This window comes from Akebia trifoliata, chromosome 7 (assembly GCF_017979445.1).
Source record: "Akebia trifoliata isolate Shusen 1 chromosome 7, ASM1797944v1, whole genome shotgun sequence".
NCBI classification, from domain to species: Eukaryota; Viridiplantae; Streptophyta; class Magnoliopsida; order Ranunculales; family Lardizabalaceae; genus Akebia; species Akebia trifoliata.
Window position 1 is genome coordinate 27,500,822 of NC_141381.1, and position 19,773 is coordinate 27,520,594.

The 19,773-nt window shown below is 36.7% G+C and overlaps 1 long non-coding RNA gene and 1 pseudogene across 2 annotated transcripts; one reads left to right on the plus strand and one right to left on the minus strand.

The window, feature by feature from the left end:
• The first annotated feature begins 745 nt into the window (after positions 1 to 745).
• LOC147398714 (uncharacterized) lies at positions 746 to 2,404 on the plus strand. The gene is made up of 3 exons (XR_015179981.1): positions 746 to 867; positions 1,281 to 1,378; positions 2,294 to 2,404. It is a non-coding gene; the product is annotated as an uncharacterized LOC147398714 (long non-coding RNA).
• A 3,850-nt stretch (positions 2,405 to 6,254) lies between these two features.
• On the minus strand, positions 6,255 to 19,483 carry LOC147398715 (eukaryotic translation initiation factor 3 subunit A-like; annotated as a pseudogene). Its single transcript, XR_015179980.1, has 14 exons — positions 19,344 to 19,483; positions 14,069 to 14,167; positions 13,133 to 13,614; positions 11,741 to 11,956; positions 11,273 to 11,641; positions 11,154 to 11,183; positions 10,718 to 10,944; positions 10,443 to 10,604; positions 8,782 to 9,003; positions 8,487 to 8,693; positions 8,173 to 8,379; positions 7,721 to 7,801; positions 7,074 to 7,275; positions 6,255 to 6,922 (listed from the first exon to the last, which is right to left on the minus strand). The product of XR_015179980.1 is annotated as a eukaryotic translation initiation factor 3 subunit A-like (transcript).
• Between the last annotated feature and the right edge of the window lie 290 nt (positions 19,484 to 19,773).

The window sequence follows — 19,773 nt, forward strand, 5'->3', positions numbered from 1 at the left end:
TCTCAGAATTATGATCAGCTTATGCTCAGTTTATGCTCAATTATGCTCAGTCATGCTCAGTTTATGCTCATTCTATGCTCAGTTTATGCTCAGATTATGCTCAAATTATGCTCAGATTTTACTCAGTTCCAACTTAAACTCTTTGAAATTTATCTTAGGTTTTAAGTCACACACTTGCACAATTGTTATATCAGTCAAGGAGAATTTTTTAAATTCAAGGATCTGACACTGCCAGTGAGAGCTCGCGCTCAAGGACCTGAGCCTATAGCCCAGTATAGAGTTTGCATAGGCAAACAAACCCTAGTAGGGGTGTCAATTGATAGTCGAAATTCGAATTCGAAAAATCAGATATTATCCCAAATTTTTGGATATCAGATTCGGATGTCATTTTAACATTCAAACGAATTTCGGATACGAATTCAAATATTACGATATCCGATCCAATAATATTCGTTCCAATAATAACATATATATTATGTATTTATGTTTTACAACAAATTTTATATATATATATATATATATATATGGTGTTATATATTCGTTTCATACAACAAAATTTTATTTTTAAAATTCTATCTTCTCTCAACCACATTAAAGTCTAAAACGTGAAGAAGAAGACAACCAGACGACTCAACCACATTAAAGTATAAAACGTGAAGAAGAAGACAACCAGACGACGTAACGGTAGGTTTCGATCGAACTGCGTAACCATCGTCTTCTCTGGTCGGCGAGCATCAGGTATATTTCTCTCTCTCTCTTTCTCTCTCTCTCTCTCTCTCCCTTAATTTGGAGTGATTTTTCGGAGGAAATATGTGGGTTTCGACTGTGCGAACTCTGACATGTCTTCTCCCGCCGACGAGCATCTAGGTACATATTCTCTCTCTCTCTCTCTCTCTCTCTCTCTCTCTCTCTCTCTCTCTCCTTGATCTGAATCAATCAAAGTGAAATCTGTAGGTTTCGACTGTGCGAACTCCAACAGATTGAGGATGATGGTATTTTGTAGGTTTTTTTATCAGATAGGATATTATCGGATATCCGATATATTTTTTGGATTCAAATTCGAATGTTTGTTAGGGATATTCGGATTTGAATTCGGATAATATTATTTTTTTTTTAATTCAAATTCAGATATGGCCCTATCGGATCGGATACCTATCCGTTGACAGCCCTAAACCCTAGGGCAAAGAGCGGGTATGTTTCATTTATTCTATTATTATCACTGATCTTCACCACTCTTTCCAACACCGCTGCACTTAGAAACCTTTGCTTTCCGTCTCTAGGAGTTTCAAAGGTGCATCCTTTCTCTCTCTCTCTCTCTATGTGTTTGTGGATCTGATAATAAGATCAGAATCGTGCGTGCTTCTGCGTGATTTAGTTGGTAATCTTATATTTCAATCAAGTTTTTAATTTTTTAATTTTCTGTTTTTGATTGAAGGATGTCGGTTAGGGTTTTGATTTCATAGAACTTTTAGGACTTTCAACATACGAGTAATTTTCTGGTTTCGATTAATCTCCTCCCCATTCCCCTATTCCTTGATCTAGTTTTGATTGATTATGTTTATTTCTTTTTTAAAATTTTCTAAAAATCTATCTACATCCTCAAATCTAGAATATAAAAAGCTCTGGTGGGGATGCAAATCCTTGTGGGCCCAACAACTCTTATAAGTAAGATTTCAAAAAAATCTCCCCAAATTATTGTAGAATTTTCAAATCTCCTGTTGATCATAGTCAATTCTTCAAGTCTTTGCCGTATTCAAATCTTAACCTGAACTCCACGTACTTCTCTAATCATAGGATTTGGCCTCACTGGAACCCACAACCTTTAGCTTAGGAAACCACTCTGATACTAATTGTTATGTACCTAATATTTAGAGAATTATCACTCCCTTCCGACAAAGACCACTTGTATAAATCCATCTCAAATATCATTCTCCACCTCCAGATATTTAAATTGAGAATGATGGCAAAATCTTTCTCCTTAAGCCATTGAGGGTAATTCAGGTTTTGGCTTCCAGAATACCAGATAACCAGGGGAGAAGAACCCAATCAATAGATTTCCCACAAGGAAACATATTTGTGATATAACTTTCTTGTCCAATGAATAAATTACAACATAAAATGCTAACGAATAGAAAACAAACCAGTAGGTTAGATAAAAGAGAGAAAATACATAGAACTGGGATCCCAATTAGATTCAGATTTTGACTCCATTATAGTGAGAAAATTATCAGCTTCATTTAAATGTTAGCAGGCCAAAAGTTTGTTGATGTCCACTATTCCAATACCATGACAGGAGAAGATGGTACAAAAGCATCTGAAGGACGGCTTCTTGATTTAGAGGTAAGATTTCCGAGTAAAAGGTTGTCCATCATATTGCCCATTATCCTTTGACCTAATGTTTGACTACGTTGGAAATCTTGAGCTCCAGCAGGTTTTTGAGATCTTCCGGATGGTGATGGAAGGCCTACAAAAAGGTTCTATTTAGAGACTTACCTTGAATAAATGCATTAAAGTTTAGAACATAGATTAAGCATCCATATTCAGCGCAAAAATGTGATTGAGGAGCTCCAAAATTCATTGAGAGTTTATTACATCCAAGCATCCGTGGGTATAAGCAGCAGAGGGAAACTACTAGTGCCGAAGCTGCTTCATTGTTTTGCTAAGGGCATAGTGGAGGAGTCACTGTTGCCTGAATGGATCTGCCGGTTCCTTTCCCCTGAACAAGCTACCTTGGTTCGAGACTGTTCTTCCCATCGCAAGCAGAGGCTTCTAAGCGCTCGAAGCTTCACCGTTGTACCTTTTGATTCAAGGTTCCGATACCTATTCTTGCTGGAAAATGGAAGTACCTAGTAGGCCAAGTGGAATTGCTCAATGTCTAGTCAGTCACAAATCTGTTTGGTTCAAATTCTTGAGAATTTTTCCGCTGCAGATTGTTTAAATTTGCATCCACCCACCCAGACATCCTACTCCTTCTGAACTGTGGGCAGTTTAGGAAATTCGATTGAGGGAAGAAGGCTTTCTAGTGGTAGTCCTATCCTTCTCTCGCTAATATCCAGGAAGATTATAATGACCTAGTAGTGTCTGTTTGATCTGGTTCAGGGAATTATAGATTTGATTTTGGATAGGGAAGAGTGCAGTGTACAGTGTACAGGAAGATCTTGTGAATAAAAAAGTAATATATAAATGAGCTGGGCTTCGAGCATTCTCAGAGTCTTTAGACTTGCTGGAATTTCACCCAATTGTGGCCATAACGCTGCATCCTCAAAAAAGTTTTTGGTTAGCAAAATGTAATGGGTCCTTCCAATTGTTTTGAAGTGGGAGAATATTAATGTCAATGTTGCCATCTTGAATTGCTTCATATTGCCCTATGGGTGAAGTCATGTGCTGGACCATTTTATTTTGTCTCTCTCATGGCCCCAGTGCCCAAGTTTATAGTTTACCCAATTGTTGTTGTTGTGTGTTTAATGGTGCATCAATTGCAGTGCCACCAACCTAACCACCATATAAGTGGGGCCATACTTCCGAAGGATGACCACGCACAGCAACCGGGTATTTCATCTTATTACTTTCTGACTGGCTCTGGCATAGATTTAGGATTGTTTTTGGACCATGAATTATTGAAGGAATGGCCTGTGATTCGAAAGTATATATAAGGAGATTGAACATTATGGATCTCCTTCTCAAATGTATAATTCAAAATTGTGATTCATTTGTTTTTAATCACTCTACTTGTGCCATGAAACTTTGCAAAGCTTAAGGGAAAACTTACGATCATACCAAGCAGGATTTATGTCACGTCATGCCATGTGACATGAAATTGATACTCACCAACCCCTAATTCTAACTATTTATTATACAAAAAAGCTCATTGTTTACCCCTCTATGGTTATTGGTTAATCACAACCAAGGCAGGCAGACGATCAGGGTCGGGGCAATTGAATGTTAGTATGAAGGAAATTCGGTAGAAGAATTAATTCCATGATTCAAAAAATAACTAAAAACAGAAAAAAGCTTCATGGCCACAAGTATTCTACCTAATCGTTTTATAGACAGAGACATGTGCTTGAAAAATGTCGGCAAGGAACACTAAAATACACCAACAAGAGTTATGTATTGGTCTCCTATATTAAGTTAAGATGACAGAGCGATGTAATGATCTCCCTTTTAATTTGCTTCTCTCTCATTTTCACTATTTGGCCCCACCCCCACCCCACTTGGAAATTAATAATAATAAGTGATATATATTGAGTGAGAGAGAGAGAGGTGAACCGTGTGAACGTGAAATGTGGAGAGATGGGCAAACAAAATACAGCCAAATAAGTAGCATTACTACTATCTTTGAGAGAGACATTATACAGAATGGATAAGAGTCTCTCACTCCCCCAACTCGATCAAGAAAGATACTTGTCTCGACGAGATCCCTTTCATCCCATGATGTACTTCTTATTAGCTTTTCTTTTTTGGTAAAATTACTTGAAGGACCGTAGTAGATGGATTTCTTTCTAATTAGTCCCTAAGTTTTGGGCATTAACCTGATAGTCCATTCAGTAAAATTTTCTTTTCTTAATGGCCATCTCATAATATTTTTGAAATACCCAAACTATCATTTTTTTTTTTTTTTGCATACCTAGATTTTCCAACGGGGATTGAAATCAATTCGTATGAGTTCTTGCCATGAATGAAGAATGGATGCCCCGGGACTAGTCCTTGAACAAAACCATGGTCTATGGATTGAGCAAAGTCTAGATACAGTCCCGGTCCACTGTCTATAGGGATACCCAGTTATCAAAAAAAAAAAAAAAAAATTAGAGAATGATATATTTTTAATTTTGAACATTTAGATGTATTTATTATTATTATTATTATTAATAAAAATGATGAGTGAAGTTGAGATTCTAAACTTTTTGAAGATTTCATCGTTACTTTTGATTTGATTGTCCATATCACAAATATAATATGTGCATTTTAGGTAGTTTGAGATGATCTATTTAGTATTGTAGTAGAAAAAATGAATAATAATAATAATAAATTGGATCACATTTATAGTGTTGAGTTCAATATTTTTATTGTCAATTTCGATATTTTTTAAAAATTGTTGAATTCAATAATAAAAAATGTCGAACTCAACAATAAAAAGTGGTGAGCTCGACACTAAATAAAAGTTTTAGAATCTTAACTACCATCTTCATTGTTTGTTATAAATTGTCAATATAAAAAATATATATATAATTGAGCCTACTTCTCCTTCCTCATCCTCTCCTCCACTTCTCTCTCCCTTTGCCTCTTTTTTCAACAATCTCATCCAACTTCAATGAATGACATTTTTTTTAGAAAATTAAATAGAATTAGCAGCATTTAAATATTATTAATGAATTTATAATATTATTAGTGGTGATCATTTTATGCCTTTGATTCCAAAAAACACCAATAAATGAATAAATAACGGCGACTAATAAATGTCAATGAATGATATGAAATAGCGGCGATTTCAAAAATGCAAAAAAAATCATCGATGTAGGAATTAGCAACACAAGAATTACATGCGTTTTCCAAAAACTACTCACCTTCAACAACATTTTTTTTGTAGATTTTCCAACAGATTTTAAGCTCCGGTAAAAAGGTTATTTCTTGTAGTTAATTTTATTATCATCACCCCCCTCATATTATACTTCAAAAATTCTACTTAATTGTTTAGGTTTGAAGATGACTAATTTTGGGAAAAGAAATTAAGAGGTTTTTTATTATTATTATTTTAGGATGGTATTGTGGTAATTTTATAGTGCAGACTGAGGTAAGAGGAAGGCATATAAGCATTTTGGTAAATACTTGAGATATCCTTAGTTTTAAAATTAATGACATTGATTCTTGACATAGGTCTTCTCTTAGACTAAACGAAATGACCTAATTGCCCCCCTCTATAATTCCTTCCTTTTTTAAGACCAATAAGTTAAATACGAAGGTTATAATTGGTCCTATAAATACGATTTTAGTTACTTTTTAGAAAATGCTGGACTGCTTTGTGTTAAAAGATGGCAGCGTATACAGAACGGTTGATTTTTTTAACTTGTATCTTGAGGAAATAAATCTATGGTTATCTGTGCGTTGAACACGGTGTTTGAGAAAATATAATGCCGCAGCAAGCAAACTACATTTGACAGTTTGACTAATCTATGGTTATCTGTGCGTTGAACACGGTCTTTCACGGTGAAGCTTCTCTTCTCAACATCGCAGGACTAACCTGCTGCAAGCAAACCAAAAATAATCTCATGGACCTCTTAAAATTAAGACTAAGTTATTATGATTCAGGAAAGAATTCAGGCAATAAATCCCTCAAAATTACTAGTTAACAAGAACTCGCCCAGAAAGAAACACCTCTAATTTCTCAACCAACCACAGAACACATTCAGGCCTCAATCCTACATATGGAAGTCTGGTTTGCCTCCAGTGACTAGTAGTAACTCGAGGAGGACATAATAATAATAATATATAAAATAGGTGTGTCAACGTCTGGATGACCAGGTGGATGCTCTTGAGCTCCCAGAAAATGATGGCCTTCGCTCATCACTGCGCCACTTGTCACCACGATCATCCTGTCTGCCCCATCGTTCAGGTTCAGGGGTTGGGGCCATTCCTCCAGGGCCCTCAGTCTTCTCACGCCGGAACTTCGGCACATATTTCCCAGAGGTAGGCGGAGCAGCACCTATAGGCTCTGCTGTTGGCCGAGCAGCAGCAGCAGCCGCAGCAGGAAGCTCAACAGCAGCAGCAGTAGGCCTTGGAAGTGGTTCAAAGGATCTTCCTAACTGAGCCTCCTTCTCCTTCCTCATCCTCTCTTCCACCTCCTTCTCCCTTTGCCTCTGTTTTTCAGCAATCTCATCCAACTTCGCTTTGCGCTCAGCCTCTTCCCTCCTTCGCCTTTCATCCTCTGCAAATCAAAACAAAGTATATACTAAAACCAAACCATCATTTGTGGCAACCCAACAGAAAGCTTTCCCTTGTGTAAAGTTTTTGTTTTATCCAATTTAACCTTGCAAGCAAAACTAAAATAAAGATTCGAAATCCAAAAGAATACATACCCTCATGCTTCCGAATTTTTTCTTCCTCTTCCAATTTCTTCTGCCTCTCCTCCTCTGTCCTCAGATAAAATAACATCTTCCTCTTAGCCTCCCTCTCTTGCGCCCGAACCCGGAGAAGCTGGCCAATCCTTTCCTCTCTCTCTGACTTCAATCTGCTGAATTCAGCTTCACGACGGCTAACAATTTTATTCTGGAATAATATCTGTAATAACAAAAAACATGATCACTAAAAGCAGCCAAAATAAAATTTATTTAAATTAGTTGATCACGTTGGCAGTCTATGGTTCAATCCACTTCCAAGTATTAAACATGGTCCTCCCCAGGTCAACACCAAAGACCATTTGAAGCGAGAAAATCCATCATGTCACAATAACCAACAAGGTATTGGTGGGAAGAATAATTCACACAACATGAGAACTGCTTCAGGCATGACAAAGCCAGACTTCCCATACCCCTTTTGCGAATAAGACTTAAGACCTAATCTAAATATTGCTAAAACCAAGATTTTGCTCGAAGTTAAAAAACCCACTACAATACCCAATATTTAACAGACCTTGACTTGAATTCAAACAGCAACAAAACAATGGACTTAGCAATGATTTTCAACAGATTGCCATTGCCATTAGATAACTGTAGGATCCACTAACCTTATTGTCCAACATCCGCACCAATCTATTTTTCTCCTGAAGGTCTCCGGCATGGCGCTGCCTGCTAAGCTCAACCTCTTGCTGCAGAATAGTTTAAAACATTCCAGTAAACATAATATATACATGTAGTAGCCAATATGGCAAACAAATTAAGAAGAAAGTTCAAAGTACGTGTTTTCAGGACATCATAGGTAAATATCATAGCAGTGAAAGATGGTACATGCGTAAAGATAGCGTAACACATGAGAATAAATTCAGGACAAAAAAAATGAAAGATGTCTAAATTGATTAAGAATATAATACAAAGGGGTGATTTTGACAAAACAAGAACACAGGCAAAATTTCAACCAAACAATGAAAATCTTATGGACAAAAAGATCATTCTTCTTCATTTATGAAGTATATGGGGTAAATTAAGCAATGAGTTCAATCAGAAAGGGCACAAACCATACCTGCTGTTCACGTTCATGAAGCACTTTTTCTTCAACCAGACGCTGCTGGAACACAGCCTCAATCAAAGGTGCCTCTTCTTCTCTTTTTGCTCTTTCCATATAATCCATTGTTTTAGCAAGTTTCTGCAATTTCTTCTCCATTTCTTGACGCTCTCTTAGTTGCTCACTCAAAGCCAACTCAATTAATGTCTGCTTGGTGACTTTATCCTGCAAAGACAATTTTCCTAGAATTATCAGAAAAAACCAAAACAATTGCACCTTTGAAGAAAAATACAATTTTCAAAACAAATGGATGACACTGAAATTATGCTTACTCCCTCTATGATGGGCTTCTTTCCTTTCTTTTTATTGCGTTTCTCGGCTTCCTGGAGTAAAGCTTGTGCTTCTTCAAGTTCCCTCTCCTCTATTTCTCTTCGTATCCTTTGTTCTTCCCTCCGTGAATACTCGTAGGCAAGTCTCTTCTGTTCTACTTCCTCAGTTATTTTCTGCAGTTTTAGCCTCTTTGACTCTTCCTCAGATTCCTTCGGAAAGAACAAAAAAAGGATAAATCATTTGCTAATCAGAGGAATCATCACTCTATTCAACAGATAGCAATTAGCACAGAATTACCATTTCCAACATTTGGCGCTCTTGTTCTTCCTTGCGTTTTTCAATTATTGACTTCCGAGCAAGAAGCCTCTTGTGTTCCTTATCTACAATCTCTGCCAAACCAGGAAGAGTCTTACTGAGTTTTGATGTTCTCTTTACTAAAGGATAAATCAGGCCTCTTGCTCTATTCAAAGATTCAGCAAAGGTGGTAAGGTGATCCCGAAGCCTGTCAGATTCAAGATCCTGCAAAACAAAAACCAAAAAAATGCCTACCACATAAGATAAAACTGCAGAAGTGATGGTCTTTCATGATTATGTCTGCATGCCCCTGGCATATAAAATCAAAGCACAGATATGGAAAACCTTAGCTGAATGTAGCTGAACTCAATGTAATCAGATGAAGATTCGATATAGAAGGAAAAAAGCACAACAAAAAGTCCAAACACTCAATAGAAACACTATTCCTTCACACAATCAAAACATGTTTTGTACTTCAAAAAATAACAAAGGATGTTCCAGACAGAATTTAGCACCAGACCATAATGGCCAACACATCCCAGTTGATCAAACTTGGGACTAGAAAAATCAGTAAGTATACATAACATACAAAAAAAGTGAGATATGGTTCTTAAATACTCCAATGACACCAGAAATTGGAAAGGACCACACATCAAATATGCCATATGGCACACTCCTTTGAGCCTACTGAGCACATTGATTCTGGCTCAACCTTTGGTATTCCCATATTTATTTTATAGCCATTAAGTACTATTGGTTTTCATCATGGACTCGGAATCTCCTCATGGGCCAAGACGCCCTTAACAAAAATTGCTAGAATGAAACGACTAGAACCAACCAAATCGGGCTTACTTGGATTGTAGTCCCAAAAATGGGTGATACAAAAAAGTGTGGGGTCAATGGACCAGAAGAGTGCCAGGTGGCTTTTTCGGAGTAGGAGGTCATTGAATATTCAATGACCCCAGGGGTCATGACAGCATTGTCATTCAGCTGATATGCACATCAATGACATTCTCTCAAACCTACCCACCACCGCCATCATCATCATTGAAGCCTCATTCCAATGATTTGGGGTTTAGCAAAATGAATCCTGTTCCTCCATTCCATTATGTCCAGAACCACATACGCACCAAGTTTTCTTTCCAGATGCCAGGATTATAATTTACACATCAGCAGTTGCAAATCAGTAAAAGCACAGGCAAAGAACTCTTGAAGAAACTTACCATGACAACAGGTTAAAATCAACTGTTAAGTTAAAATCATTGGTGTCATTTATAGTTCAATCCAAATTTGTATCAGTTGTAGCCTACCAAGGATTATTATAGATTTGGATTGACTAGCCATTCTCAAACCAAGCTAAGACACTTGTACTAGCAAAACAAATCAATAAGAGTCTAGACTGGCTTGCTCACCCCTAGTCTTTCTTCCTCAAAGTGGGTGACCATTCACAGAGGCATCTCTAGCACAGATATGGAAAGCATATGTCTAGCCATGATTATGTGTTATCAAGAACTTAGACCAATCCAAAAACAAATACGCATATGTTTCTTTTTTCTGGGCCAAGCTGGGGGCATACCAACTAAAATGTCGGCAAATTTACAAATATAAGCAATTCTTGAATGCTTCTAATCAAATAAGTGCATGACGATACGCTTTCAACTTACCAAACTACCAAAGAGAATGGCACCCTTCTGATGGTCAACTTTCATGGCAATGAAATTACATTTCACAGCATCAACGGAAATCTTTTCAATGACCGAAAAGTTAAAAAATGGGATCATCCTTGAGAGCACCTCAATCTTCAGTGTCTGATACACCTGTGAAACCTGGTAAAGCAGAAAACAGCTCAACAAAAAACCCATGAAGAGTGTACCAACAACTTAAGTTAAAAAGAGAAAAAATACACCAGAAATATTAAGAGGAACATAATCAAGCAGACCTGTTGTAGCAATCTCAAGGTAGCAAGCTTTTCCAGGGCAGGAACATACTGTGATAGATGTACTTCTGGGACCGAAGAAGCAGAAGAGAGCTTTCCCCCAAGTTTGGAAATCTTGGTTAACAAAGGCTGGGCTTTTGAAGCAAGATCCAAAGGAAGAAACTCATTTTCTAAAAGATAAAAAGATCTTTTACTTCCTGAGATACACATGTCATTACACCCTTGGAGACCTGTAGATAGTACCTAGATTATCAAATGTTTAGAAGGATAATGAATACTACTCAATACAAATTGTACCAAAATAACTTGATCTGTTAATTCGATCTTTTAGTTCTCGTTGTGTGGTTCAAGGTAATGTATTGAGAGATGGAAAGTCCAAGTTAAGCAAAGGCAATCCCAATAAAGAGAATGTAAATAGAGATGAATATTTGAATCTTACCAGTTCCGAGAGAAGTGATGACCGCGAAAGCTGGAAAATAAACTATTTGTCAGAATGAATAAATTGAACTACTTAGAAAGTATCATGAAAAACAAACTAATGGAAACGAATCACATTACCCCATCCCTACTATCACGTTTAGGGTCAATGCCAAACCCAATAAGGCTAGCCATTCTCAAATTGCGCTCTTTCTCATTTTCAAGCTCCAAATGAGATGCACCATGCATGTGATCATAGGGAGTCACTGAAAGAGCAGCTAACATAACAGATGATGCGATCAATTGCAAATCCTTTTGCGTTAAGTTCTTATTGTAACTTTTTTGAAGTGCAAAAAGTTTGAACCATGCGTAGGCATGATACAGATGACTGTCCGAAACCCAGAATATCTCTGTTAGCTTAGCATAATAAATGACCATAAGGGATGCCTTGGGGGTCTTTTTAACCATGCACATCAAACCGTGGACATCTTCCACAGAGCGGAAAGCTTCCTGTGTAACATAAGATAAAGCAATAATGAAGTCAGAAGACGTTCATAGAACTCAAATAGATTTATGAGAGAGAGCTCTACTCAAAACTCATAAACAAACCTGCCATAGTTCTAGATCAGTTGCAATTTTAAGTTGCTCAAATCTCGTGTCAAGATACAGCTGCAAGCTTTCAGGAGATGACAGGTCAGGCCTGTCCCTCTGGTCCCTATATTTGTTAAGATTGGCCAGATGGTTTCTGATTATTTCACATAGCCTGCGAAACTCAGTCGTTCGTTTGTATTGCTTACAGAACTGGAAGGCCCGGTGTGCTGTCATCTACACATTATAAGAAAGTAGAGTTAAGTCCAATCCTTCTGTCATATAAGGAATACCTATGACATCAACATTACTATTCACTCTGGCAGAGTAGAAATTTTCACATTGACCATCACCAGGCCATGTTAACATGATATCCCAGACATATCTTTCATTTCTGAGAACCCAAATGAATTGACTTTTTCATCTTAACAGATTTTTAACTTTTACATATAAACGAACTGTAAAGTTGGCTGAATAGGAATCTGCCTTTAGGATGATAGGGTAGGGTGTTAAACCATAGTTTCATCTAGTAAGGTGAAAATTGATTTGACTCTCAAAAAGAAGAATGGAGGTTTAGGAATCAGGGGGGTTTAGAAAGATGAACCCGACATTACTAAGGAAATTGCTCTGGAAGTTTGGGCTAGATTAGACTAGTTTGGTGGCAGATTGGAGAGGTGGAATCCTCCTATATTTTAGGATAGCAAAAGGTATTGCCAATGTTTCATCCGAATTCTGTACAAAAACTTCACTAACGTTGGCAACAGGAGTAGGGTAAGATTTTGGGAGGATTGGATATAGAACCAGCACAGAGATTTTAATGGTTCAAAATAACCTTGTCTTCACAATTTTTTTTATTTTTTGTTGTAAAATTTTATTGATGTGAGGACAAGAGGTACTTAGAAAAGAACTTGCATACTGAGGCTTTCATGATTCAAAATGGAAGTGAAGGGCTTTAAGAGAGATTTTAATGATTGGGAGAGCAAAGATTTAGCCAACCACATCAATCTAATTTCCTAAATTCCTATTATGACATTGGAGAAGGACTGAAGGGAATGGATATGCAACGAGAAGAGGTCTTTCTCAGTTAAATCCTTTTTTTAAGCTTAGTACTTGTAGCATCTTTGGAATTTTCAACTGTCTCAGTTTGGAGTCTGAAGGTTTTGTCCGAGATAGCCTTATTTATTTGGATCATCAGTTTGGATAGAATTCTAACCTTTGATGGTTGATCATCTTTCAACTAATTACTCCTTTGTAAGGGATGTTTGGTCTCACTTCCTTGGCTTCAAACACATTAAATTTTTTCAAGTCTACTATGGCATTTTTCCAAGACTTTTAGTATAAAGATAAAATCATGTAGTCCTAACAACTTTTGTTGTATGTTGAGAGATCTAGAAGGAAATGAACATCACTTACTGCATAAAGTGCTTCTAATTTAGAGTTGTTACGTAGAATTTCAAGCACTGTTCTATAGGTTTCCCAAAGAAATTTGAACCACGGTGTTACAAGCTCACGATCAGATCTATCTTTTCCCTTCTCTCCACTGACATAACTTAGCATTAAGTCTTCTGGTCTTTTATCCGCTTCCAAATCATCAACATCCAGAGCATCCTCTAAGGCCTGCGCCTGACTTCGAGCTTGCTCAGCTTTTTCAGTGGAAAGGTGCAGAAAGTGTTTGATCACCTCCTCCAATGAACTAATGTTCACTTGCTGGCATACGATGCGGTATTGAATCAGACCATCCTTGGCAAATCTACCCCTCCGCATGTCCACACAAAGCTCCACATACTTCATCATTATCCGTTCAAGAGTCTTCTGCCAAGCCCGATACCTCTTTGAGGTGATCAGATCATGAAGTGCTTGCAAGGCTGCTTGCTTCTGTCCAACATTAATCAACTCTGCATTCATATTTTTCAAATGAATATGAGTAATAGTTCCAGATGAACTAACAAGGATGTACTTCATGCAATTAAATTTATTGATCAGTGGAACTAGATCATTCGGAGGACTAGATGTAATCTTAAAGCATTTAAGAAGACAGAAAAAAAAATTATATTTTCTTCAATTCCTCTATGTACGCAAAGAGACCAAAAGAACTTCTCATATTAAAGATTAAAAAAAAGCTTAAAAGGAAGAGAACAGGTAATTTCTAATTAAAGTAGGCATTCTATCTCAACTAGTTCAATGTTTTACAGTTAAGACCAAAAAATATAAAAATGAGAAGAAAAAAAAAAAATTAATTGAAAGAAAAGTAAATCCCTGTATCGTAAACTCATTGTTCCAAGCATACCTGGGCTATAAATAAAGATTAAAAATTAAGAAACTGGGAAAGGAATCGATGAAATCACTAACCTTCAGCACGCTTTAGAGCGTTCTCTGGTTTTGCGAAAGTCGCCATGGTTATCAATTAGCTCTTTTGCCTGCCCGAGACCCAGCAGGCAAAACAAAAACCTGATCCATCGAAAAAAAAAAAAAAATTATGGTCATTCTAATCCAACAAGGCCATTTATTACATTACGTGATTAATTAATGGGTTTTAGTCCAAAAGACATGATTGAAAACAAAGAAAATCAACCTATCTATATATGTATGTAAATCAGTAATACTGAAGAAATTTTAAATTGGAAAGGGTATAGATTAAATTTACTTTTACAAATGAGGGTGATCTGTAGAGAACCAGCAGACCTCAGCATAGTTTGAACAATTCCAGGTGTTACTAAGTTCAAATTTGGTGGTTATTATGCGTAGTTTAGATCGATTAATTCCAGCTTTAGAAAAACAATACAAAGTGAAGAAAAAAAATGAAATTTGCAAACAACAAAGGTTTGATCTACTCGAACCCACAATATTTCTGCAAGTAAATCAATAGAACGAAAGGCTATTGAAAGTATTACAAATAAATTACGTAATCAATCAAAACTAGATCAAGGAATAGGGGAATGGGGAGGAGATTAATCGAAACCAGAAAATTACTCGGATATCGAAAGTCCTAAAAGTTCTATAAAATCAAAACCCTAGCCGACGTCCTTCAATCGAAAACAGATAATAAAAATAAAAATAAAAAACTTGATTGAAATAAAAGATTACCAACTAAATCACACCCAATACATATATGAGAGAATTAGGCTAGCCTAGAGTCGCTAAATTTGGTAAGATTTTTTTTGAAATCTTACTGATAAGAGTTGTTGGGCCTACATGGATTTGCATCCCCGCCACAGCTTTCTATAATCTAGATTTGAGGATGTAGATGGATTTTTAGAAAATTTTAAAAAGAAATAAACATAAAAATACACCATAATGGCTAGTCATTTTGGATATTTAACAAGTATGCACTCCAATCATACTATCTAAAATGATTATTCATAAATATTTTAATATTTTTTATTCTACCCTAAATGAAGATGGAGATGAAGATGGATGGTACATTGGAGAATGGATGACAATGGGTACCCATTTACCCAAAATCGAAACCAAAAATATTGATTTCAGTTTCCTTTTTATTGGAACCAATTAGAGCCGGGTCTAATATGGAACCAAACCGATAAGAACATGAACCATTAGGTTCTATCTGATGGGTACCCATGGGTACTTGGAATCGATTAATTTTTTCATTTATTTTTACATTATAAATGATTTAAGATTTTCTATATTTTAAAATTAACACATTTTATACAAAGATCTTAAAATTTTCATACATACTAACATTGGAGCTTGAAAAAAAAATATTAAATCATATATATGGAAGAAATTTTAAATTGGAAAGGGTATAGATTAAATTTACTTTTACAAATGAGGTGATCTGTAGAGAACCAGCAAACCTCGGCATAGTTTGAACAATTCCAGGTGTTACTAAGTTCAAATTTGGTGGTTATTATGAGGGGTGCACATGGTTCGGATTGGTACGGATTTTGGCAAAATTGGAACCGAACCAAACATGATCAATTCTACAAATTTGAAACCAATCCAATCCAATTACCCTATAGAACCGAACCAATCCAATCTTTATTCGGATCGGTTTTCGATTCTCATACTTATTATTTTCAATAATAATAAAAATCATGAAAAAATAATGAACCAATCCAAAATACTTATTATTTTTAACACATTAAAAATAAAAATCATTTCAATCAACCCAGAAAGCAAATCCTTAATTTCAAACATAGGTTTGCTTTTCTGCCAACAAATTTCAACAAAAGATCAATTTTTTTTTTTTACAATGATGACCACTATATCACATGTGCACTTCTGCAAATAGAATCAAAATTTTTTTTTTTTTTTTTTTTAATAAGTGTAAATCTTATAAAAGAAGAAAAGGAAAGGAGGAGGCTGAGATAGCCCCCAAACAACAAACACGAAAAGCAACAAAGAAAGAAACAAAAAAGAGCGGGAAAAAAACACAACCGGCGGGAAGCTACGAGTCACAAATGTTTCCCCAATTAAATACAAAATCTTGAAAGCACACTCCCTCAAAATCCTTACTCATCTTTGACCAAAGGAAAAGTAGTCCCAAAATCTCTAAAATCACTGGGTGAGATGAGCTCTCTTTGTTATGGAATATCTTCTTATTGCATTCTCTCCAGAGACCCCAAGCAATGGCGGACGGGAGGATAGCTCAGAGATGTCTCTTTCTAGAAGAGAAGATATTGAAACTCCATCCCTTTAAAAACTTAAGAAAAGATAAAGGAAACACTTATTCTATCTGGAACCGGGATAAGAAAAACATTCAAATAACACGGGAGAAAGAACAATGCATAAGAATATGATTGACAGACTCCCCATCTTTCGTGCAAAGATAGCAAAAATTTGGGATAATCCACCCCTGACAAATCAAATTATCCAAAGTGAAGATTCTACCCAAAGAAGCAAGCCATAAAAAGGAAGATACCTTAGAATAAACAAGAGCGGACCAAATGATAAAGGGAGAGAACGCACCTCACCCAACGGCAACAAGCAATAATAGAAAGACTTGACCGAGAACTTCTTATCCTTAACCTTAATCCATCCCTTCTGTCCTGCTCGTTCTCTCTGAATTGGATTTGATTAAGGAGATCTAGAAGAGATGTAACCTCTAACAATTTCCAATCATTGAAATTTCTCCTGAATCCTAAATCCCAAGAATTTGTGTTCCTATCTCGAATCAGACACTACCTTACCGAGTTATTTTTTTTCAAAGAGCAAGCGTACAAGGATGGAAATTGGGTAGACAGGGATGAAGTTCCGCACCAAATATCCTCCCAAAATCCAACCTTGTCCCCCAACCCAACTTCGAATCTAGTCTCCCTATCAAACTTATCAACACCTTTCAGAATACCTCTCCACACACTACACCTATAAGTGCCTCTAGGCTCATCACTATACCAATCAAATCTCTTCTCTCCATATTTAGCCTGAATCACTCTCCTCAACAAGTTGTCTCTTTCTTCCCCGAATCTCCAAACCACTTGCCTAGGAGAGCTTTATTAGTTAATCTTATCCCTTTAATCCTCAATCCTCCATTCTGCTTAAGAGAGTGCAAACCATCTTCCACTTCACCAAATGATACTTTCTACCACTATTATTATCATTCCACAGAAAATTCTTCATGAGCCATTCAATCTTCGCTTCCACCGACTTAGGCAACAAGACCAGGGATGAGAAGTAAATCGGAATACTCGTTAAAGTACTCTTAATCAACGTAACCTTACCCCCTTTGGAGAGATATTTAGCCTTCCAAGTACTTAATTTCTTCTCCATTTTCTCGATAACTCCCTCCCATATGTTTTACTGCAATACGGAGTCCCTAAAGGTAAACCTAAATAGGTAGAAGGGAGCGTATCACTGCGGCACCCCAAAGTAGCTGCTAAAACTGGAAGGTTCTGCACCTCACCAACCCTGAACAACTTGTTTTTCTGCAGATTGACATGTAAACCTGAAATTGCTTCAAAACAACATAATAAAACCCTAAGAACTCTCACATGTTCTCTAGTAGGATCCAAGAACACTAAGGTGTCATCTGCGAATTGCAAGTGCGAAATCAAAGGGCCCTCAATGGTCATTCTAAACCCAAATAACCTCCCTATCTCAACCCCCCTCCTGAAAAGCTTTCCCAAGGCCTTTGTCACTATAAGAAATAAAAATGGGGAAAACGGATCCCCCTGTCTCAAACCCCAGGAACTCTTAAAATACCCTGCCAAACTATCATTAACTAAGATCGAAAAAGAGACCGAAGTTACACACCTCATAATCCACCTAATCCACTTAGAACCGAAACCCATTCTGCCTAACATATATTCCAAAAAATCCCAGCTCACATGATCATAAGCCTTTTGCATATCGATTTTTCCTATAAGCCCCACATTTTTATCTTTAATCCTAGAATCTAGACATTCATTAGTTATTAACACACCATCCAAAATTTGTTTTCTCCTAAGAAATGCACCTTACTCAAGACCAATTAATTTCTTCCTAACTTCTTTTGATCTATTTGCCAACACCTTGGAGATTATCTTATGCACCGACCCCACCAGACTAATAGGCCTGAACTCACACAAGTCAATTGCCCCCACTCTTTTGGGAATCAAAGCCACGAAAGTATTATTAAGGCCATAATCCAAGCAATCTCTTTCTTGTAACTCCCATATCACCTTCATGAAATCTACGACTATAATTTCCCAACAATGCTTGAAAAATTCCATAATAAAGCCATCTGGCCCCAACGCTTTGTTCCCACCCATGGAAGTAACCACCACTCTCACTTCATCCTTCCCAATCTGCCTTTCCAGCCACACTCTCTCCTCATGAGTTAACGTATTAAAGTCGAGATTGTCAGGACGAGGTCTCTTATTCTCTCTTTCCCTATAAAGCTCTTTGTAATAACCCACTACACCCTCTCTAATACCCTCTTCTCCTTCGACCATACTCCCATTGATCCTTAAGTTGGTAATTTGGTTATTTTTTCTTTGATAATTGACCATCTAATGGAAAAACTTTGTGTTATTATCACCCTCTTTAAGTCACTGGATTCTAGAATTTTGACGCCAACTTATCTCCTCCATCAAGGCCACTCTTTGAAATTCTAACTTAAGCTCAGTTCTTTTCACTCTTTCGTCTATGTCTAACTCCCCCACTTCCTCTTTCAAAATAGAGAGAGAGCATACTTAACAGTTCCGTTTGTGGACAAAATAGCGAGGAAATCACCTTCAGGTCTGAAGAAAGTGATGAGAGATTTCAGTTTTTGTCTTCCATGACGGCAAACTCAGTTGTGTTATATTACAGAAAAAGAAAAAAAAAGTGGTCAATTTCTCCGTGAAAATTTGATAATCTAGTGAGTAATTTTGATTTTACTAAATTTGTAGAGCACCGTTGTGTGCAGATCGATCTTACAAATCTGCTTTTTTTTCTTCTTTTTTTTTTTCCAGCTCAAGAATCGAATTGAATGGAGGAACATGATTTGTTCATCCAACCCAAGTATTTGGGTCAAGCTTCGAGGATACCCTATCAATGTAATGGAAATCAAATAATCTTTCAATGCTTAGAATTCTTGTTGTGCCTGAGAGATTTATCGAAGCTTTTGAAACAGAGAATTCATGGCAAACTCTGTTGCAGCGTTGAGAAAGAGAGAGAGAGAGAGAGAGAGAGAGAGAGTTACCTCTTCGTTTTCCGATGAGGTGGCGACGTGGCGAGGCAAGGTGAGTCAGGAGACGAATGAGAAACGGTGGCTAGGTTTTCTGTTTTCAGTTCGTTCTTTTTAAAAGGTAAAAGGAAGAAGAAGAGATAAATAAAACGAAAATTATATTTTTAAAGAATTAAATAAATAAATATGTATATATATATATATATATATATATATATATATATATATATGGGAAATGTTCAGCACCCTAAGTTTTACCACACACTTTAACAAACGTGTTTTGTCCTACATGGGTTACAGGCTTTGGAATGAGCTGATTTTTTGTGAGGATGATCTCTATGATGAGGAGATCATCCTCACCAAAAATCAGCTCATTCCAAGACTTCTAACCCGTCAAAAGTGAATTACAAAAATTGGACAGTCCACAATTCTTCAACTTGTAAAC